Source organism: Carya illinoinensis, chromosome 9 (genome assembly GCF_018687715.1).
Source record: "Carya illinoinensis cultivar Pawnee chromosome 9, C.illinoinensisPawnee_v1, whole genome shotgun sequence".
Lineage (NCBI taxonomy): Eukaryota > Viridiplantae > Streptophyta > Magnoliopsida > Fagales > Juglandaceae > Carya > Carya illinoinensis.
In genome coordinates this window covers 20,012,272-20,036,393 of record NC_056760.1, presented here as the reverse complement: position 1 = coordinate 20,036,393, position 24,122 = coordinate 20,012,272, and the positions used below count along the sequence as shown (strand labels likewise).

General features: G+C 33.7%; 1 long non-coding RNA gene across 1 annotated transcript; it reads right to left on the bottom strand.

Moving 5' to 3' along the window:
• Positions 1 to 15,946: 15,946 nt before the first annotated feature.
• LOC122275871 lies at positions 15,947 to 17,002 on the bottom strand. Its single transcript, XR_006228712.1, has 2 exons — positions 16,923 to 17,002; positions 15,947 to 16,206 (listed from the first exon to the last, which is right to left on the bottom strand). It is a non-coding gene; the product is annotated as an uncharacterized LOC122275871 (long non-coding RNA).
• Positions 17,003 to 24,122: the final 7,120 nt, after the last annotated feature.

Below are 24,122 nucleotides of genomic sequence, written 5' to 3'. Positions count from 1 at the left end.
TTGATCAATAAATAGTATTTCAAAATTTATACTCATAATTAAATACACTTTTTGTTTGTTAGAAGTGCCAATTATTTAACAAAAGTTATTGTAATCACATGATTACTGAGTACAAATTTTTTGTATTTATATTCTTTATTTTTCTATTGATCATACACAAGCATTAAATTCATATCATGTAGGAGTATTTGCCATATTTGGAGAACATTGCAACACAGACTTCATAAAGAGAATAGGTGATTCAACTTGGTGCACACCTTGATCAACTCAATCAACAACGTCATAAAAAATTGAATGTGCTCTCAATTAATCCTATAGAAGAAGACACATAATGATCAATTATCCCCCGAACAAGCCAAACAGTATTTTCATCTACTGAAAAACATTTGCATTGTCTATTCAACTTTTGGAAAAAACTAGGACTTTAGTTGACAATGTGTTAGTTGCTTATGAGGTGGTACATTTTCTAAGAAGGAAAAGAAGTGGAAGAGATGGGTTTATGTCTTTGAAGTTGGATATGAGCAACGCTTATGACAAAATTGAATGGTCTTTTCTTGAGAAAGTGACGAAGAAGATGGGTTTTAGTGAGAAATGGATGAAATTGGTAATGCTTTATGTCAAGTCTGTATTATTTTCTATTCTAGTGAATGGAGTGCCTAAAGGTCATATTGTCTCTTCTCGTGGATTGAGGCAAGGGGATCTTATTTCACCCTATCTTTTTTTGTTATGCACATAAGGCCTTATATCTTTGTTGGATCAGGCTAATACTTATCAACAAATAGAAGGAATTCAGGTATGTAGAGGGGCTCCTAAGTTGAACCATTTGTTGTTTGCAGATGATACTATTCTATTCTGTAAAGCTAATTTGCAAACTTGTTTAACACTACAACATAGGCTGGCCATCTACAAGCAAGCTTCAAGTCAAAAAATAAATCATGAAAAGACCTCTATGGTATTCAGTCACAATGTGCCACCTTCTCAAAGGGGGGAAATTATACAGTTTTGGGGTTTTCAACATTACCAACAATATGATAAGTACTTAGGCCTTCCACCTATGGTTGGAAGGGGGAAATATCAAGCTTTCTCAGCTTTGAAGCACAGAGTTTGGTCAAAGTTGTAAGGCTGGAAAGAGAAACTCCTGTCTCAAGGAGGGAAAGAAGTTTTGTTAAAGGCAGTGGCTCTTTCAATTCTAACCTACACTATGAGCTGTTTTAAGCTACCAAAGTCTCTTTGTTCTGAATTAGAGAAGATGATGGCAAATTTTTGGTGGGGATAGAGGAAAGAAGAGAGGAAGCTGTGTTGGGTGAGTTGGCATAAAATGTGTAGTCCAAAACTTGAAGGTGGGATGGGTTTTAGAAGTTTATAGATTTTCAACAAGGCTCTCCTAGCAAAGCAGGGGTGGCGGATTTTGTCTGATGAAACCACTCTTCTCCATAAGGTTTTTAAGGCTAGATACTTCCCTACATCTAGTTTTCAAAATTCTACTTTATGGGGTTCCCCTTCCTATGTTTGGAGAGGCATTTGGGAAGCTAAAAACAAATTATTTCAAGGATGTAGGTGGCGTGTTGGGAATGGTTTGTCAATAAAAATTTGGTCTGATTATTGGCTTCCAAATCATAAGCTCATACCTGCTTTATCTAATTTAGGATCTCTAAATGAATATCTAGTGGCTTACCTGATGCAGAATGATCAAAGAAGTTGGGACATTGACAAGGTCAGGAGTTTGCTACCAGTTCAAGAGGCTACTGAGGTGCTTAGTATCGAAATCCCATCTGAAAATGTGCCCTATACCCTTGTTTGGGAACATGAGAAGAGTGGAATATATAGTGTCAAAAGTACATATACTTTTTTCACTAACTTGGAGCAGAACAGACAGGATGCAAAGAGTGGACCCTACGAACAAAAACTGATATGGAAGAACATTTGGAAACTTCATATACCTCATAGAATTAAAGTTTTTGCATGGAGGGTATGTAAGAATATCCTTCCTACTCTCAGCAATTTGAAGGGTCGAAAGTTAATTGAAGATACCAGTTGCATTTGGTGTCAAGAAGAAGAAGAAGATGTAAACCATGCACTAGTTTACTGCCCTCTAGTTATTGATAATTGATTGCAACTTTTTCCATCTCTCAAAGCATCCACTCAGAAGGTGGATTTTTAACAACTTTTTCTTTCTGTTATAAGAAGAAAAGCTGAGGGTGAGTTGGAGAAATTATTTCTAATGGCATGGAGCTTCTGGTATAAGCGTATGTACGAAGAACATATTTTGACACCAGACCAAGTCATAGAGCATGCATTATCTTTATATCAGGAGCATAAGGCAGCTGAAGAGGCATTGAAAGTTGGATTGAGGTATAGATATAGGTGGAAACCACCTCCTTCGGGTGTTTTAAAACTTAATGTGGATGGAGCCCTCTTCAATGATCAATGCAGGTCTGGTATTGGAGTGGTTTTAAGAGATGACAGAGGACAAGATTTGTTTGTTGCAAGAAAATCAGAAGATGCACTTGCAGATCCAATGGAAATTGAGTTAATTGCTATGTTAAGAGGTTTGTAGCTGTGCATTTCTTTAGGCATTTGAGATTTACAAATTGAAACAGAAGCCTTGCTTGTTGTTCAAGAGCTGCAAAAAGAGGATTTCTCATCAATTTTGTGGGGAAGTTTAGTTCAAGATATCAAATCCCTACTTAACAAGCATCCATCATGGAAAGTGCATCACAAAGGGAGGAAAGCAAATGGAGTAGCTCATGCTTTGGCCTGATTTGCATGGAACCTAAATGATATAGTTATTTGGTGGGATTCAATCACATATTGTATTTCCCAAACTATTTGGGCAGATTTATCTTTGTAATGTTTTGGATTTGGTTATTTGAATCAAGTGCAATATGGTTATTAAAAAAAAAAAAAAAACTTATCATTATCTAAAGGTATTTCCTAAAATTTATTTTTTTTGTTTTTGTGCATTAAATCATACATTAATTAGTCTTTTTTTTTTTTTGTAAAAAATCATATTACTTTTTTATTAAAAATTTTTTTATCACCCAACTATGCAAACATGTTTTGCACATTAGTTCGACTTGGTGTATATATATATATATATATAGCTACGCGAAGAAGTGAAATCCAAGCAGGGTAGAAGCGTAGCTAAGCACCTGTCCCGACCTTTCAAAACGGGCAGTTGCCCGCTCGTCTACCCGTATGCTAGCATGATGCGGAAGACGACCCTACCCATCGCAAGTAGGGGTCAGCCATTTTTTCAAAAAACGGCCCAATATAAATTCATTATGCTACCTTTACCACTACCAGGCCTAAGCTGTACCATTACCACAAATATATCCCCACCATCGGATTCCTTGCCCGCTAATCCACCAACGACCTTCCACTGCTTATTTCCAATGTGCAGGTGAGGTTCATGTGCCAGCTTTATTCATTACAATCAAAACACGTACGCCACTATCTTCAACGTGGGATTATATATGCTTTTGTTTTATCTAGATCAGTTGGTATCTGTCGTTCATGCTTTCCTATCTTTCGATGCTGTGATGGCAAGTGATAACTCCATTTGTCAACTCACTACAATCAATCTCAACGAAATCTTTTCTTCTTTTATATATATATATATATATATATATTATATATGCATCATGCTACGTATACACCGAACTCCTCTACGATCAGTGCAATTTTTTTTTTTTTAAGTTTTTCTTTCACCATTTTTTAAACTATTTAAACATTTTTAAAAAATAAAAAAATCACATATTCATTTAAAAATACTTACTTAATAAGTAAGTAAAAAGAAAATTAAAAAATAAAAATAAAAAACATTTCGGTAGAGAATCTGTATGAAACTAGTATTTCACTATATATATACGGATGGGTCTACACCCACTGCTAAGTTCTTGTTGGGAGCCTCCGCTAGTAGATTTAAGTTTTTTTTTTTAATATTTTTAAATATTTTTTTTTAAAAAATTCACAATACTATGAAACAATATTTTCTTAATTATTAAATAAAAAAATAAAATAAAGAGCGATAATTCACAGCGGATCCCTAACTTTTTCCTATATATATCAGTCAAAATTAAGGAATTCATGAAAATCAAGACCATAGAAATCTAGGGGCAAATAAATAAAGTCTTAAAGAAACTTAGATTATAATCAACTTATGGGCTCAATTTCATACCATTCTTTTTCCATGCTCTTATTGATTTTCTTTTTATCAATAATTATTAATCTTACTGAAAAAAAAATGTGTATAAAGCATCAGTTAAGTTTTATTTTCTATGTTTTATACCATACAAGTTACAAACATCAGAATGTAGAGTCCTGAGAGGCATTTCGGCCCATCCCAACCCATGTACCCAAGCAAAGGCCCAGCTTCGAAGAACAACCGGCCTGCTAAATGTAATGCAAATAACTCTATTTGAGTACGTCTACGCTTAAAATAACTTTGACAAGAAATAATTCAATTTAAAAATTAAATTTAATGCATGCATATACCCTCGCAGCTTCTTTTTCTTGGTTCAAAGGTGGACCCCATAAATCCATATATAATATACAGGGGACCTTACGAACTTCTTATTTTCTTATATGATAGAGATGTTTATCTACGAATTAGTGCTTATTTCAAGAAGATTTTGCAATGGAATTATGCCAATATATATATATATATATTATGAAACTAAAAAAGAAATGATATTATAAGAGAAAGAGTTATTATTTAATGCAAAACTTCTTCATATACAAATAAATGATATCCATATATATAGAAATATAAAGGAGTTTAGGTATAGCTTAAGTCTTAATTAACGGTTAAGGGAGGTCAATTATGACGGCTAAAGACGATCAATTATGAAGACTAAGGGCGGTCATAATTGACGGTTAAAAATGGTCTTAATTGATGGCTAAATATGATCTTAATTGATGGTTAAATATGGTTTCACAAAGAATATGCCTCATTAAAGAATATAGCACTCCCCCTTTGGATAACCATACATAAAGAATATGCCTTGTTAAAATCTTGCCAAGGAAAAACCCAGCTGGAAAAAACCAACGGCAAAGGAAAAAGAGTACAACATTCATGTGTATCGTCAAGTACTTTAAGATTGTCTCATTAAAACCTTGTAAAGAAAATTCTAGTGGGATAAAACCTTAACGAAGGAAAAAGAGTACAAGCAGTACAAGTCTTCAAGACATGACTCCCTCTGAAAAGTGCATGATAATAGGTCTTCAAGTCTACTCATTCTAATGTTTTGCACAATCTTCTTAAATATTGTAGTTGGTAATGCTTTAATAAATAAATTTGTCAGATTATCACTTAACTGTATCTGCTTGACATTAATTTCACCTTTTTTCTAACGAATTGCAATGATCTCTCTGTGTGAAACTGAAAGATAACATGCATCCGCATATCTAACTAATTATAGACTTGATCCATGTTGATAAAATAATCTCATATCAATCGCACCTTGGAGGTAACGAATGTCATGTTTAATACCATTATGATGTCTTTGAGTTGGTGCGAAACTATATCTTATAAGTAAATTAACTGAAAATGCAATATCAGACTGAGTGTAATTTGCAAGATATATCAGGGCTCCAATTGCACAGAGATAAGGTACTTCAGGACTAAGAATTTCTTTATCATCTTCACAAGGGCAAAATGGATCTTTCTGTACATCAAGTGATCGAACAACTATTGGAGTACTTAAGGGATGCGTTTTGTTCAGATAAAAGTTCTTCAAAACTTTATAGTGAAATGTTTTTGCGTTGATGCGTCTCAATATTGTATACAAACTCTTTAAATGATGCAGTTGGTAATGTTTTTGTAAATAAATTCGCCATATTAATTCAAAATCGTTTTAAAATTAAATTTACTACTCTTCTAGAGTTGTACTCTTCTGAAGTTCTTGTGAATAACATAGTTAGTGGAGAAGTCATCAAAGTTAAGCTGCCAACCTCCATATTCAACAAAAATAATGGCCATCTTTTAGACCAGACAAGTACTGCAGGATTTTACAACTCTTTTGTAGCTATCATGCATCGCAGGGCTATGATGATATATCTCTTGTCTCTTGTATAGAGATGCTTCACGAGAGATGTTGTGAAGCAATAGAAATGCTTTGTCCTTCCTTTTACTTACCTAAGGATGTTGCTCTTATGATAGGCGCATAGATTCATTTTTCTGGAATGAGTTATTCTGATGTCGTTTCAGAATCAAGATTTCTTAGTGCTCAATATTTTGCCTCTGTTATGACAATATCTTGAAGGTTATTAGCTAAAGTGAATGAGGTCAACTAACTCAATAATCAAATATCTTAATTGCATTAAAAGCTCTCTGCAAAGAGTCATAAGAACAAGAAACTGAAGGAGAAGAATAAGGCGCTAGAACAATATGCCTGTGATCTTCAAGATCAGTAGCAATGGATATTTGAAGAAATCTAAATACTTAGAGAATAAGGACAAGCTACATTTAATCTCGCCGTGGATATCTGAAAAAGTCTAACTTCTAAGAGAGTAGGGGCAAACTGCTTTTAATTTCACAGCATAGTAAATAACTGTAGGATATTTGTGTTTATCGTATCTTCTATCAATATATGTAATTTTGTCTTACTTTTATAATTTTCTCTATAAAAGAAATATTCAGCTCATCTTCATTCTCATCCCATCTTCTTCACTTTTTTGTAATTAGTTTGCATTCTTATTTTGCAATCTCTCTCTGTATTCTTACTCAGCAATCTCTCTCTGCAATGACCCAGCAATCTTCTCGTGATCAACATATGAGGTATTCTACATCTCATTCACCAGTTATTTCTGCTTCTACTGTAGGTGCTATAATGCAATACAAAAATAATTTGACTAATAAGTCAGATGATGATGCTATCTATGAGCTTGTGAGTCTCGGTACCCGATACTCATCAATCATTGTAGCATTTTCTCAATAACTACAATCCAAAAATTGTGAGGTTGATAAACTCAACGAGAAAATTTCTATCCTTCAACGACTTCTTTTGGAGTCCAACATGAAGATAAGAACAATAGAGCAAGAGAACAAGAATTTAAAACCATTGCTTGACTCTTCTTTTCGATTGTCAAATCATTTGGATAGGGATGCCATGCAAATTTTTGAAAAGCAAGATCGTTTAAAGAATGAGGCGAATAGCCTCAAATTTCTATAATTTTGTTTCGAGATAATAAAATAATCTTTCGTAAATATTCATATTGTGTTTCTATCTTCTTATAGATGTTTTGTGTGCTCCATTTTATTTCTCATTTAATAATGCACATTTTTTACAGAACCATAATATGAATCTGAAATACTAATTGCATTTTAGAGATGATATTTCAAAACTAATAATTTCATTCATCTCCCACTCAAAGTCAAAAGGGTTTCTTATTTATATTTCAAATATGTGCAGTTTTCATGAGCTCTTCTGGAATCTCAATGACATTTAAATCATCTATATAAACTGCAATAAAATCTAATTTAGATACTAAAAATATATGAAAAATAGCTTGTTCCACATGCATTTGGACTGTTTTAGATCATATAAGGATTTTTTAAACTTGATATAATAAGTACTACAGGACTATATGTTTCATGCATTTCATATCTACTAATTCATATAAATATGCAGTTAATCATGTATACCCAAACTTTTGATAACAATCAAGCTAATAAAAACCTCAATATAATTTCATCAACTTCAAAAGTATATTAATATTATTTTTGCGAGGAACCGACTCGTGATTTATACATCACATTTTCATTTCCTTTATACAAATATCCACTGATATTCAACAAGCATCACCTCTTAGGTGTTTGGACTGCAAGTTCATATGTATCATATTTTACGTCAGTATTTTTGGACGGTTCTTGGCTCACTTTCTTCATTATTTCTAGTAATGTCAAGTGCCATCTTATATGAAAATACGTTATCGACAATGGTTTTATTTCTATCCAGAAATTCTCTAATACTTATGAAATGTATCGAGATCTCGTTATTTTTAAGTATTTGTTCCTCTTCAATAGAAGACATTTCATTAAAAACCTATTTAGAAGGTACTCTTCAGGAGGATTATACTCTTCAGGAGTTTTTATTATGAGAGAATTTGGACAAAAATTTTGGATATATCTTATTGCTTGTTTTGTGGGTACGGCCTCTTTAGGATCACCAATTTCTTTTCTGTTTGTTTTCTCTTTTTGGATGCTTTATCTTTTATATCAATAGGTCTCTCACGCTTTTATTATGATATACTTAATAAAATTATTGGTTTAGGGCGATCTTTCAAGGATGCTTCCAATTCTCACAGAATCAATAGATCTTTTATTACGAGATACTCAATAAAATTATTGGTTTAGGGCGATCCTTTAGGGATGCTCCATTTCTATTTCAAGATGAATCTTATCATCAATAATTCATAACAAGTATAAAAATAAATAAATAGAATTTGTATATAAATTATGTGAATAAAAATTGACCACAGATATAACTGAAATATAAATTATGAAAATTTTAATTCACCATATATATAACTAAGATGTAAACAATGTGAATAAACGTAGAATTTTATCAAGTAATAATAAAGAATATAATCTTTAATACTCATCTTGGGGATTGCAAATAATATATTAAAAAACTTACTTGAATTAGAAGACTACCAGCTTTAGAATCAATAGAATCTCGTGCTGATAACGTGTTATGAAATAAAAAAAAAAATGATATTGCAAGAAAAAGAGTTGTTATTTAATGGAAAACTTCTTCATATATAAGTGAATGATACCCCTATATATAGAAGTATAAAAAAGTTTAGATATAGCTTAAGTCTTAATTGACGACTAAGAACGGTCAACTATGACGACTAAGGGTGGTCATAATTGATGGCTAATGATGGTCAATTATGACGATTAAAGGCGGTCATACTTGACGGTTAAGAGCGATCATAATTAACAGTTAAAAATAATCTTAATTAATAGATAAAGATGGTCATATAAAACCATTTATAACAATAAATTATAATATTTAAAATATTGAAAAATCTGAAATATATTGACTTATTTATTTATTTATTTCAGAATTTCTTTCTATACTTGCAAAGAATTGCGGACGAAGCAAGGACTAGCCATGCATACGTGTCAGATGCTTCTACAATGGGCAGGAATTTTTCCATTTTTATGAAAATGAAATTTCAGAACCTCCGACGGTTGACTAGACAAAACGGCCTTTTCATCAGGTGTAGCTTGATTTATAAATTTAGCAGCTTATAAATAAAGAAAAAGTCAAAGAACTTTGAAAGTCCTTATGCAGAATTCAAATCCTCATGCAAACTTTAAATGGATATATATTCTGACGATTCCAATTCTCACATATGGATACTTAGAAATCGAAACATCATGATAATGATAATCCTGATCACACACCTTAATTATAAGTGTTAAGTATGTACAAATACAATACATATAAGATAAAATACGTAACATATAAGTTAAAATCAATCAACTAAATATCTGAATTTGTTAAAATATAGAATTTCTACTTTTAAAAGTTATAAATTTATCTAGTATAAATATAATATAAACTAAATACAATAACTAAAACTCGGAAATAAATCTCAACCCGTGAGAAATGTGACGCCCCCAAATCCCCACGCCCGAACACGGGGAAATTGAGACGTCCGGATGGTGACAACCCGGGTCACCATCCCATCGACGGGTGCCGAGTGTGTGTAAGGCAACAGATGTGTACAGAGAAACACGCAGCGGATAACGAAAGTCATAACTAAGTACCAGAATTTTTCTTAACGTAATACAAGCTGTTTAAAACATACATAGATAAAATATTACAAAACACAAATACAGTTTTAATAAATAAAAAAAATAGCATCAGCAACCCGGCGGAGCCACATCCTCGGGCTCAGCCTCCTCCTCTTCGTCCTCTAACTCTGCACCAAAAGCTACGGAACCACGAATGGTACCGCAGGTAAGTAAAACCCAAACACTACCAGATAAAAACACATAAAACTCAAACAATATGCATGAACCATGCCCAATGCCCAAAGCCCAAAAACATCAGTTTTCCACACACGCCAAAAACCCTTTTGGCCCAAAAACACATCCTTTCCGAAAACACGCCAAAAGTCACATTTGGCCGCCAAAAGTCCATTTGGCCCAATATCTCGCCAGAAGTCCATCCGGCCCAATATCTCGCCAGAAGTCCATCTGGCCCACGCCAAAAGTCCCATTTGGCCTCATAAACCATTATCCAATTTTTAACCGTGTGCACCATGACCTCCCCTAGGGGTCATCCGCACACCCTGGCTCCAGTGTCACACCGTAGAGTACCACCACGCATGTGACACCTAACGAGCGATGCCCAGTTCCGCGCCCCGCGCGTGCGTAGCCAAGCATCCTCTAGCCCTCACCAGCGAAGGGCCACGGAGTCGGTGAGTAGGGCGATGCCCGGTTCTGCGCCCGGCGCGTTCGTAGCCAAGCATCCCCTAGCCCCGCTCCCATCATCTCTCTCGACAACTCAGGGGACATCACTCAGTTTATTCCGCTCCCGAGTGACCAGAGGAGCTCCACCGAGATAATAACCCATCCCGGCTTGGGCTCGTGATACACACGCACCCGCAAAACCACTCACGCCAAAACACAGGCTTTTCACATAAATCCTCAAACACACGTGCATGTACCATGTAATGCCATAACAATGCATAATAAAATAATCCAACAAGCATAAATCAAATAAACAGGCAACTCCGTCCTCCATCCATCCGACCCCCGAAACTCCTCGGACTCAGTCCGGAATCAACAACCAACAACAGTAATTAATTGAATGAGCAATATATATTAAAATCTGAAAATAGGGTTTGGAAAATACTTACAACGCTATATGGCAATTTTAGAAAACAAGCGGCGTTGCAAACGGCGGAAAAACAGCAACGTCACAGTGAAAATTCACTGTGGCCGTGGGTTTGAAAAACCCACTTTTGAACGGGGACAAACTAGGACACGAGATTGATAGGGAATGGTCTAGGGATGGTTGTGAAGCTATTGGAAGTGGCGAACGGCCGTGGGTGGCGGCGGAATGGCCGGATTACCCAAAACGGAAACTAAGCTCGTAGGAGCTGTTCCGGTGGTCGTTGGAGGCCGGAAATGGGTGGGTTAGGACGACAAGGAGTCGGTGATGAAGTGGTGAAGAAATGGAGCGACGGCAGCGGATCGGAGCAAAATCCGTGCGCCCTTCTTGGAGCTTTTCCGGCCAAACAGCCGGCCGGTTGGGGGTGGGTTTTGGAGGGGTGGTGCACCGGAGGGAGAGGAAGAGAATGAGACCGGTGGGAGGCCGAACGGTGGCCGGACGGCGGCGGTAAGGTAGAGAGAAGAGGACGCCGGCGTGAGGGAGAGGGAGGAGAGAGAGAGAGAGCACGGGGGGGTCCGGATCGGGGAGAGAGAAAGAAAGAAAGAAAAAAAAGAAAAAGAAGAAAAAGAAAAAGAAAGGAAAAGGAAAAGAAAAAGGAAAAAGAGAAAAAAGGAAAAAGATGTGAAAAGAGATGAGGTCCAGTCCTCACTCCGGGAAAACGAAACAAACCGCCAAAAGATTAAAACCACAAAACAACTAAAAGAAATAAAACACAACCTCAAATAAATTAAATTAAATCAAAAACCAATTTTAAAACGCAAATAAATTAAAATAAATAACTGATATATTAATTAAAATAAAAACAATTATTTCAGCGAAAATACACTTAAAAGCAGGTCATCACAAGAAATGCATAACCGTTCAAACTTATATTTACTTGTTCGAATGGAAGAGATTTGGTTGGAAATTATATAAAAAAATTTATCATCATTAATTTGTGTATATATTTTTTCCATTTTCAAAATATAAAAAATGTGTATATATTATATAATATTATTTACGGTGAGTTAAATATTTATAGATTTATAAATTAATTTCAAAATTTTATAGTGATTTCCCTTATGTAAAATTTATATAAATAGAATTTTAAAGATAGTGTTATTTTTAATATTATCATGAACGATAAGTAAAATGAAAAATAATAAACAAGGTAGCAAATACGAAAAATAAAAACCATAGATTAACATCCAAAATATATATTGTTCTATGCAACATAAAAAATAAAATAAAATAAAATAATGACTAAAATGATCTATTTGCTCCGTAGGTCAAAATGCTCTTCTAACGATTTAATGTGTTTATCAAGATCCCCAATCTTCTCCATGAGGCCACCAAAGTAGCACCAGTAGGCTATCTCTCAACTCCAACAGTACTACTAGAAGCTCGATCAGTCACTGTGCCACTAGGTTGTTCTGGTGTAGTCTTGCACAAGTGCCCCTTGCTCTTGCTGAATGTGATCTTATTAAGAGGACCCATCTTTAGTGACCTCTGCTCAGTCACAGACACTGCAACCCCCTATTAGAGTAGGAGGTTAGAAATTAGTAGTGCAAATGATAGACTACCTCCACTAAAATAACGTGACTCCAATCGAATGCAAAAAAAGAAAAACAAAGTCAGATCAATTGGGTCTCCTCGTGCTAACCTCAATAAAAATCTGGCGTGATCAATCCCAAAAAACATGATCTCAAAATCAATCTTGTGTTTTTTGAGATCTATGTTATACCCAACAAACAAATAAAGCATTATGAAAATTCAATACAACAAATAAGGGTATTTGCAGTGAAACTTAGTTGCCGAAAAAGTCCATTTTTCGCCACAAAAAGCATTTGCGGTGGAAAAACTGTCCTGAATTTGCCAGTAATTTTGAGCCAAGATAGACTTTCCCGACTATTGAGGAGAGTGCCAGAAATCTTTCACTATTTCCGGAGACATTTAGTTGCCGCAAAAAGTTTTTAATTTTTTAATTTTATTTTTATTTTTTTCTCCTCTCAATTATATTGATTTTTATCCACTCAAATCAAATGAACTTCTTTTCCTTCTTCATTGCAAATAAAATATTTATTTTTCTCACAAATACTCTAGAATTAATTGAAATGTTATAAATCTCATTTCGAGTAAGTAAAATTATTTTGGGCCAACAATAAATTTCCCAACAAAATAAAATTCTAAAATTACTCGTCTAAAATCTTTATGCACTTCATTTTTTTAAGTCTATAAACCATTAGCACTATTATTAAGGTTTATTGATATCATTAAGAAAAGCAAATGGCTTAAAAGAACCCACAAAACTACAAATTTATTTAACGATAAGCACTATTTTTAAACTACAAATCTACTATCCCTGAGTCTGCCTCTCTGACTCATATCTCTCTATAAACTTGCCATACTTGGCTTGTAGTAACATGACATTCTCTCGTAAGTCATCAAGTTGTCTCTTATAATCTGCAGCCTCTTTCTCATGTCTTTCTGCATGTTCAGTTAATTCTATTATTCGAGCATCAGTTGCTTGTCTAGATGACTTGGGAATAACCATCTCACCGAGCCCCCTTACATATTCTGACCTTTGACCCAAAACTTCCTTGAAAATTGTTATTGCAGCCTCCTTAGTCCGCTTCTCAGGCTCCAACTTTGACATATTTGCAGCCATCTTATCCTATCAACCATTAGAAAATCACACATGTTAGTGCTCATAATATGTACTTATAGAATGAAAAATTATTTGACGATTTTTTCTAAAAATCACTTGATTTTATTTAAAACTCACATATTGCTTTTCCGTCATGGGAGTTACAAATTTGTCCTTTTTTGACCACCTCACTTCTCTAAAAAAATCAACCACAGTTTCATCATTCCCAGACTTCAAATAAGAGCAAATTACATTCAACTTAGACTGAATATATATAGGAAATCTTAAGGTATATTTCAACCAAAATGGAGACTTCCCTCATCTCCATTAGCCGCACAAATGACCTTCGTCCAGCTGTATGATTGTTTTGTTGCTTCTCCCTATTAAATTTATTTCGTTCAGACATTCGCTGCACTCACACGAGACATGATATAAATGAGAAAAATAGAAGTGTCAAGAGGATTATATGACTATTTTAATTAAAAAAAAAATGCCACATAATGTTAATTAAGTATTGACCGGTAAATTAGCTTGAAGTTCTCGCTTGAATATCGAGTGCATAACTTCACCCAAGTGGTTGGTGTCACCCATGATAGTAATTTCGCAAGTGCTTCTTCATTACTATCATATAGCTTATAGGTTCTATGTAAATCATAGCGAATATGATTAAACCGCTTGCGTAGTGTCTTCGTAACCGCATCACGATGATTCTTCTTGATCCAATCAAGGATGAAGTCATTCTAGAGACAAACATCAAACAAATTAATTTGATACTCTATTTGAATATGTATGAAATTCAATACTTTTACCTGAAATCTTGAAATAAATTCTTCCTTTTCATTAGCTGGTACGTTGTGCCAACTTGCATGACTCAAGTCCATATAATGCTTAACTAACCATGTAATTCTTGTAGTAAAAATGAGTGCATTTTCACAACAAGGTGCAGTTTCACAGTCCTTTATTCTCAAGGGTATCTTTCCATATTTTCACACATTCTCAAATTCTGTGCATTTTGCTTCTCCTCACCCACGCTTCCGACAAGGTGGTACTAAGTTCAAAAATCAAAATAACCAACATGTTAAGAAACTCCTTGCCTCACTTGTAGCATGAGACCAGACCAAGGTAAGAAACTTCTTAACTCCTTTAGCATATTCCCTAGATCTAAATTTATCAGTGATTTGCATCCAACTCTTATCCATCTAAAAACAAGCATGGATAGGTCATTAGAAAAAATTACTCCAAACAAGCATGATTAGATACTCTCATGTAGGAGGACGTAAACCTAGCTTAATTTTTAAAGAGGTTGCTACAGTATCCCTTTTTTAACAATAAAACAACACAAGATAAGAAGCAATTGGGCTACAGGCCCTTAAGACTTCAACTCTAACAAGGTTCCTTTCACAATAATGTTTCAGATTAATATCAATGACTGTAAAGTCCATCAACTGTAAGTTGTAATATTATTTAATATAACTCGTATCCTTTTTATTATTATTTTCTCATGTGTTATTAAATGTTTTGAGATTATTATTACATATTACTTGTGGATCAGTATACCAAATTTAAAAGTTTCTATCTCTTTCTTAGAGACTTGCTCACGTGGCTTCGCTGGTTCTGCCAAAAGGAGGGGCAAAACTAATGGTCTTGAAAAATGTAGAAGCATATACCCACCACCCCATGCGATAAAAATGTTGACAAAACTTGATGCTATTTGAAAGGGTACAATTTCAAAAGGGAATGTAATGTAATCATGTGTTGTTCATGCAACAACATGAATCATGTATGGCCAAGCTTGCATATATAAGATTAATATGATCATTTTATATATATATATATGATTAATATGATCATTTTATAGACATACTTTAATGATATTTAGAGGATCATGACTCATATATATAAGATATTAATGTCAGTTTATTAGAAGTGTCAGGATATACATACAATTTTGAACTTAAATTCCTTAGGTTTTTCTTAGACTTGAGGGGGAAAAATATAAACACGTACGTAACATGATTTTTTAAAACATTTATAATCTGTCCAACCAGATTTTTTAGGCAAAATTGAATTCTTAATAAATATTGTATGTATCTATATTTGTCTCATTCTACACCTAGAGTTGTGTGTAGCTCGCTAACTCAATACCATCAACTCTGGTGTCCCACTCTTCTTTTCTCAACTATGATTTGGCATTTTTAGATTTCAAGACCCAGGTTTTAGAATGAGAATTTGTATATGACCTCAGTTTATGAAATGGAGAGCCACTCTCTTTCTCTCTCTCCCTCTCAGTTCTTTTTAGAACACACCCTGTTCAAAATTATTAAAATTTAAAAGTTGAAGAAGATATTTTTTATTTTATTTATTTATTTACCCTTTTTGTTAACATCTTTATAAAGTTCGCATATACATAATAACATATACTCTGTGTACTATCAAACTCGCATATACATAATATGTTCCAATTGTTTGGTTGGTCATTATTACAACATAATAACATAACTTCCCACAAAGCACATACAAAATACACAGATCGAGTTTGATAGTAGCACTCCATGGACATCATAACAAACCAACCCATTTGGAGAATAGATACTGTGGATAGGAACAGGAGAAATCTAATTCATCTTCTCGATTATTCTATCAGTCTCATCATACAAACCAGGGCTGTACAAAAACACAGAAACCTAAAATATCAGTTACAATATAACTTTTATCTTAGAAATAATATGAATAAAATATGTCATGAGAGAAATAAAATAAATTATGACAAGCATCATAGGTAATAGAAAGTCAAAAGAGAGAGAGAGTAAGAAAGGCCCTACCTATGCTCTTGTGCTATGAAACACAACAGCCTGTTTAAATTCACATGACAGAGAGTGGCAGGGTACTCTACAAAAATAATTCCAATACTTGCACACAGAATACAAATGTGCTGTTAACCCACATGCATGTTACACAGAAGCACAGGACAGATGCATGTGACCTAGAAACACAGGACAAATGTACTTACATTAAACTTGAAATCCAAGTACTCACACATGCAAAAGCATGTTGGTTAATCAACTTCATGCAACATTTGCCATTTTCTTTCCTACATTCTCCTCTCCTCCTCCTCCTCATCAAGATATATAGATCAGGTAAAAGACTAAAGATGCATTAATATATTTATTAGCATTTGACATTAATAGTGACCATATTTATATTTTTTTAGTATCTGCTCTGTACTTTTTGTGTCATAGGATTTATTATTTATTTATTAATCCCAAGTCATGATATAGCAATTCGGCATATCAATAATATAATAATTGAATTAGTTATGTAATTCTGCTCATTTATCACTATGAGTATCTACAACCAGTTACCAAAAGGAGAATAATTACTTCTCTTTGGATGGCTGGATGAAGTATATGGCATCCATAGAGGGTAATGGCTGCCTCCGCATGTATATGTCTTCAACCACTGCAGGAAAATTGAAAACCTCATGAATTTAGGATAAAATGTAAAACATGGTCGAAGGTAATTTCCCATTTGTCTCATCATTTAGCTCCTCTATAGACTTTTTTTTTTTTCTACAAACAAGTATAAATATATATAATGCTTAAGAAAACATAATAAAAAAGGAATTATGTTGCTTGGCCACAACTCAAACAGTAGTAGATATTTTTTCTCTGAACAAAACGTCTATGCTTTTGCAATTTCGGTACCTCTATTTATTTAGTACTATTTACATTATCACCCTCAAATACGATTTTTTAAGGCAAAATCCCTAGTGTTTACTGTCTGTTATTGCATGTGATCTCTAAACTAACAGATGGAAAAGTAACTCATATTCCCTATCGAGATTCAAAACTCACCTGTTTGTTGCAGTCATCTCTCGGTGGCCATGGACGGGTCTCCGTAAGTTTGATACAATAGTTAAAAGAATATCTACTATTGACGTAATTGGAATTTTAACTTTTGCAACTATTACAACATAAAAAACTCATTTCAATAACTTTAGGTTGGCCTTGAATTTGTTTGATGGAAAAATACAACTGATATGAAAATGACCCCAAACATCAGTAAACAACTCTCTTAAAATTCACTTGAGAGAATACAAACCAATATTATTGTATATCTATAGGTTCACCCCTAAAATCCCTTGATTACAAATACTAAAATCGAAAACCCCTTGATTAAAATAACAATAAAACAAATCTGTCAGAAATCTGGAGTCGATTGCTTTCATGCGAAGGAAATGTAGCTAATGGAAAGAAAATCAAAGAGAAAAGGGAGAGAAATGGTGGACTCCATGACAGACAGTGAGAGAAAAATGTAGCTACCAAATCAGAAAGAGAGAGAGAGACCGACACACAGAGAGACCGACCCAGAGAGAGAGAGAGAGAGAGAAACTCACTGGCGTCGAAGAGAAAATGTGTGAGAATGCTAAATCGTATTCGTAGAGAGAAACAGAGAGATACAGAGGGGGAAAGTGAGGAAGTCGGGGGAGGAGGGGAGGGATTTAAATTGGCTTATTACAGCGACTATAAGTCGTGGTAACAAGTCAAATGAAGAGGCGAAAGAAATTGTGGCAAATTTATGTCACTGTAATAAGTTATTAAGATGACATGGAAAGACATGACTATTTTCGGCAAGCAAAACTCTCGAGAAAACGTCTTTAATTCCAGTTATAGTACTAAATAGCCACAAACTTTCAGCTGAAATAAAAATATGACTATTTCTGGCGATTTTAGTGTCGCCAGAAATAAAAATAGCCTAATCTACTCCTTTTTTTTGTAGTGAAAATGCTATACAGTCAGGCTATCAAATCACCTTACTCCCATCATATGGAGGAGCCAAAGGGTCTCACACAAGCTAGCGGACCTGATCGTCTGTCAGACCATCATTGGGTAGATCCTCATCCAAATTGTCATCCAAGCTGGCGATGAGGATGTGGCCGGTGTTTCTGAATCAGATGCTGTAACCACTGCACTTGATATCCGTGCAACAATCGCTGTAGGATATGCGCCGACCATGCATGGGAGATCACGGAACTCGGTAATAGTGCTGGGTGAGAAAGTAATAGTCACTCCCCAAACTGCTAAGCTGTAGCACAGAGATTCACCTTCCTGCTCTCCAATGGTACGGTAAAAATTACCAACCATCTATGGATATGTAGTCCACCTCTGCTAACAAATCGATGTCCATTCCTAATCAATAATGATGGACTGTATGCTCTATCCCTCCCCCATGAAAGATCACAAAAGTTAGCCAAAATGATCTCTCGCTTGACAAGTATAGACCAAGTCTCCTAAGTAAGACCTGCTCCACTACTTTGGCCGGTCTGATCTCTGGCACATTTTCTTCTACTAGATGCCAGTAGTATCCTATTTAACCACAAGGAAAGTAAGAATATAATTTAAAAAATTTATTATTATATAATTGAAAAACTATAATATATTGTATTGAATTGAACTAATTTGTTCGAGCAAAACATATTCTGTTTGAACTAACCAATGTAATGTAACTTCATAGTTCGAACTAGGCAAATTGCCTATTCGAATGAACACCGTAGTTTATTCAAATAGGTAATGTGTGTTCATTCAAACCAACATAATTTGTTCGAACAGAAACATGACTTGTTCGAACGGGAACAAGTGAAATAGACATGGCTAAGTCGACTTAGCCCTAAACTCAAATCCCTAATCTAGATGGTATACTTTTTTTTAATCAGTAGAAATGATTATTGAGTGAAGTTCCATCATTTCTATTGATTATTTTGGTGTTATTTTGTCAAAAAACATGAAAAAAGGGGGATTTTGGATTCGAAATCCATACACCCCCCCCCCCCCCCAAAAAAAGAACCCATTCGAACGAAAAAATGAACAATAGATAATTAATAATGTGAAGGGTTGAGTGCATACCTTGTCCCAGTTCGAATGTGGGCTTGTTACGGTAGATCTACGGCGGAGATTAATGTTTGGGTTCTCTCATAAGTGGCAGTCTCGTTCATGTCTATTCAAACTGGGTATATTATCTATGTGACATCTCGTTTGAATGGCCAACAAATAGTTCGAAATAATATTATAATAATAAATGTCATTCGAACAAAATTAAATCCATTTGAATGGAATTATACTAATATATTTCTATTTATATTGCTAATACTAATATATAATAATACTAATATGACAAAGTATAAAAAAAAATATTAGTAATAGTATTATAATACTTGTATTTAATATACTGAATATATTATTTGTAATATACTTATTCTATTACCTATAACATACTAAGTACTTAGTATATATAATATACACCTAATTATAAAGCTACTATATATAGTGTAAGTATTATATATAGTTACCATATAGCTATAGCAATTATAAGTTATGATGACTATTCAAGTTAATATAAACTATGTATTAGTAAGTACTATATACTATATAAAATATTATATGTACTTAAACTATAGTAAAGGGGTATTTGTTCGACCTCGCAAGGTATTCATTCTAACGAAACATATAATAGTACTAAAATATATATAAGTACAAAAGGTAAAAAAATATTAATTATATTACTAATACTGATATATAATACTAATATTAGTATTAATAAATTTTTTTTAACTAGTATATATTTAATATAGTATATATAATATATACTAGATAACTATATATAGTATATAGTAAAGTATACTATATATATTAAAGTATACTTAACTAAACTAGTATATATATAATATACTTATAAGTGTATTCTATAGTGATACTTAGTATAGTTATATGTAATATACTTATATTGTATATTAGTAATATACTAAGTACTTAGAATATATTATAAAGTATTATAGTACTATTAGTTATCATATACTTATGCTATTAATACTATTATAATACTTAGCATTATACTATTAGTGATACTTAGTATTATAGACTTATAAGTAACTTAGTATTATACTAGTAGTGACACTTAGTATTATATAGTGTATATAGTTTTAATATATATTAATAAAAATATATACAGTGTATTATATACCCTTATATAATGCTATAATTTCTCCATTTAAACTAATTTCGCATCCGTTCGAATAGAGATAAAGTCTATTCGAACTGCTTTTTTTGTTTGGAAGGAAACTTCGCGCCACATAATCACAATATGCTGGGGAATATTTTGATTTTTTTGTTTGAACATGAAATAACGTTTGTTCAAACAGAAAATATTTTGTGGGAAATTTTGCGGTTTGTTGATTTTCGGGTTCGAACTACTAAAATATCCGTTCGAACGGAACTTCACAAATTCTTAAGTTTGTCCCTTCATTTCATTTTCACTTGGATTAAAGTTTGAGAAAAAGAAAGAGTTCTAGACGACTTTGAGAGAGTGTTGTGGAGAGAGAGAGAGAGAGAGAGAGAGAGAGAGAGAGAGAGAGAGAGAGGAACATTGATAGTGAAAGAGAAGAGAGGTGCACCAAGAGGTATGTGTTTTTATTTGTTATTTTTTATTCCGATTTTCAAGTAGACATTTATTGATGTTTATTACATTTATTCTTGAGGGAGAAGAGAGGTTTAATGTGTTTTGTGCATATATAGGTATTATGGATTCATATTTTATTGAATTGCAAAAATTTGAGGTAAGTATAATAGTTTTCTAAGTTTTATTTAATATTCATATTTAGGTATAACTGTGTTTGTGTAATCTCATATGCAATGTGTTCTATTAAAATATGCAGCTAGTTTAGCAGTATGTATGTGAAAATTGGGTTTTGTGGTTTAGTTTTTTGCTTTGTTTTGTGACTAGTTTTTGGGTTGGTCCCGTTCGAACACTATAAATTTAGTTCGAATAGGACCAACACAATTTGAACAAAATTCTTACTTGAACAGAATTCTGTTCAAACATATTAAAATTTGTTCGAACGGGATCAAAACATCTGTGCACTCTAATTAAAATTATTAATACTTAAATAATAATAAACATAAGAATTATTTGTACTTAAAATATACTTATATAAAATAATAATAATAATAATATAAATGATTTGTAATATAATTTTGCAATGTATTTGTGTTTTAGAATGTGATTATAACAAGGTATTTGTGATTTAGAAGATGGTTGGTTTACTACTTAGCTGCTGGATTTTAGAGTTATTTTTACATGCAGTTAAATCTTAAACCCGTTCGAGAGTTGTGGCTAAATATTCTCTTAAAGAATATTTGGGTACAACTCTTGAATTGTCCAAAGTAGATAATTTGGGATTCTATCATCTATATGGCATATATATTCAGTTAAAACTCTTGTGTTAGTCAATTAAAATTTTGGTTTAGCATTATTTTACATTCTTTGGGTATGTGGTTCGTAAGTTTCCCGGCCTACGAATAGGGTCGACGACTTATCGTGACTAGCATACTTCGAAAATTGTACGGAAATGCTGCTGAAATTTTTACTAATATACGAATTTTGGATTGAGTATATATGTGATATCGATGATAGTCTCTCGAATGGGATATGACCAATTACCTTAAAAATATATGGTAATTAAACACGTATATTGTAATATACTCTTGATAGTGTTTATCTCCTGAATTGGATTTTTTTATAGATGAATAAGAGTTGGATGTTGTTGGGAGATACATTTCGTTGAGACTATAAGGTGTATGCACAAGGGGTGAAGTATTTTGTAGAATTTGCTTGCATGAGTGTTGACAGTCAAGGATTTATAAAATGCTCGTACAAGAAGTGAAAATATCTTAGTTCATATAATTTGGCATAGTGGAGGATCATTTATTCGTAAATGGAATCGACTCTAAATACTCATATTGGGTCTTACATGACGAACCATTTCCTAAAGTAGTTAGATTTGACAGTCAGTTCAATCAGATGGATGAATGCAACGAGATTCATATAGATGACATAAATGTTTTAGATAATAGTAATGATAATGGAATGGATATGACTGAGATGTTAGGGGATCTTGGCCTAGGCATATTTGGTGCGAGGGATGAAGAAGGAACATTTGCACAATTATTTGAGGGAAACGAAAACTTTGGAAGACTGTGGGAGGATGCACAACGATAATTGTACGAAGGGTGCACCCATCATAGCAAGTTGTCATTAACTGTCAAGCTGTTCTATATTATGTCTATTTGTTGTATTTCTACAAAGGACACTGATATGCTGCTATGAAGGAACCTTATTTTATGATGACTCTACTGATCCCAAGGCCAAGGTTACCAGGGAATGAAATAGATGTATATCTACAGCCAATGATGGCTGAGTTCAAAAAGTTGTGGGAACAGGGTGTGATACCTTGTTTTTACGTGTATTTTTATTGAAAAATTATTTAATTTATTACAACTTATGGCTCTCTTGTTTTAAATTTAATGTGTTATTTGTTGGATTTATTTTAAGTTTTGTAATTTATTTTATTATGCTTTCCTGTTATTAATTATTGATCTGCATTTAAATTACTCTTTAGCTTTAAAAATTCTATTGTTGAACTTTAACTATTTTATTTTATTAATATTGAGTTGTAGTGTTTTTACTCACCTTTTATTTATTTTATTGTGCCTTTTTATTTCTTAGGTTTTTGTATTTCGAACTGGGCTCTTTTATTCCTCATTCCCTTCATTTGTTGGACCTAAACCCACCAATTTGTTGGACCTCATTCCCTTCACTCGAGAGCGCAATATACTAAGTGATGTCCCTTGGCTTGTCGCTGGATGACTACGGGATCGGACAGGATGGTAACGCTCTCGTGCCAACTCCGCGGCCCCTCTACTGGTGGGGGCTAGAGAATTCCTGGCTACTTACATGCTGGGCATGAAACTGGGCATCGCTCATTACGAAATCACATGCATGGTCGTTACGCATGGTGTGAGGGAGGGAATTAGGGTGTGCGGATGGTCCTTAGGGGAGACCATGGTGCATACGGCTAAAATTGGAAATCGGTTTTGATAATGGATATTGGGCCATTTCTAGGAAATGTTTTGAGCCAAATGCGATTTTTGGCGTGTGTGGAAAATTAGTCTTTTTCAAGGAAATGATAATTTTTGGAGTCTCATGCATATGGCATTATATTCATGCATTTTTTTATTGTATAAATATATTTTTATCTTGAGGTTTGCTATGGTTATTACTTACCTGCAGTAGCGTCTTTGGTACCAAAGATTTTGATGCTGAGGACGAGGAGGCTGAGCTCGAGGAGGCAGCTCCGCCGGAGGATTGAATGGTGCTCTTAGTTATTATTTGGAAATTATTTTCCCTGTCTTTAAATTATGTATTTTGGATTTACGATGTTACTGGAACTTGTAATATTTTTGGTATACTTGTGTTTAAGCTAGACTGGTTTTAAATTTGTATTTAAATTTCTGGTATTTAGTTGAATAACTTTTATTAACCACTGCGTTATTTTTGTTGTATAAGTGTTGCATGTACACACACTTAGCACTTAGCGATGTGATACATGACCCGTGTTGTCATCCCAACGCCTTGATTTCCACGTGTCCGTACATGGAAGTTGGGGGCGTCACACAGGATGTCAGTACATATTATGCGGCCTTGTCGTGTGAATTCAAGATGCATGCTGCAGTATTTAGGACAATAAA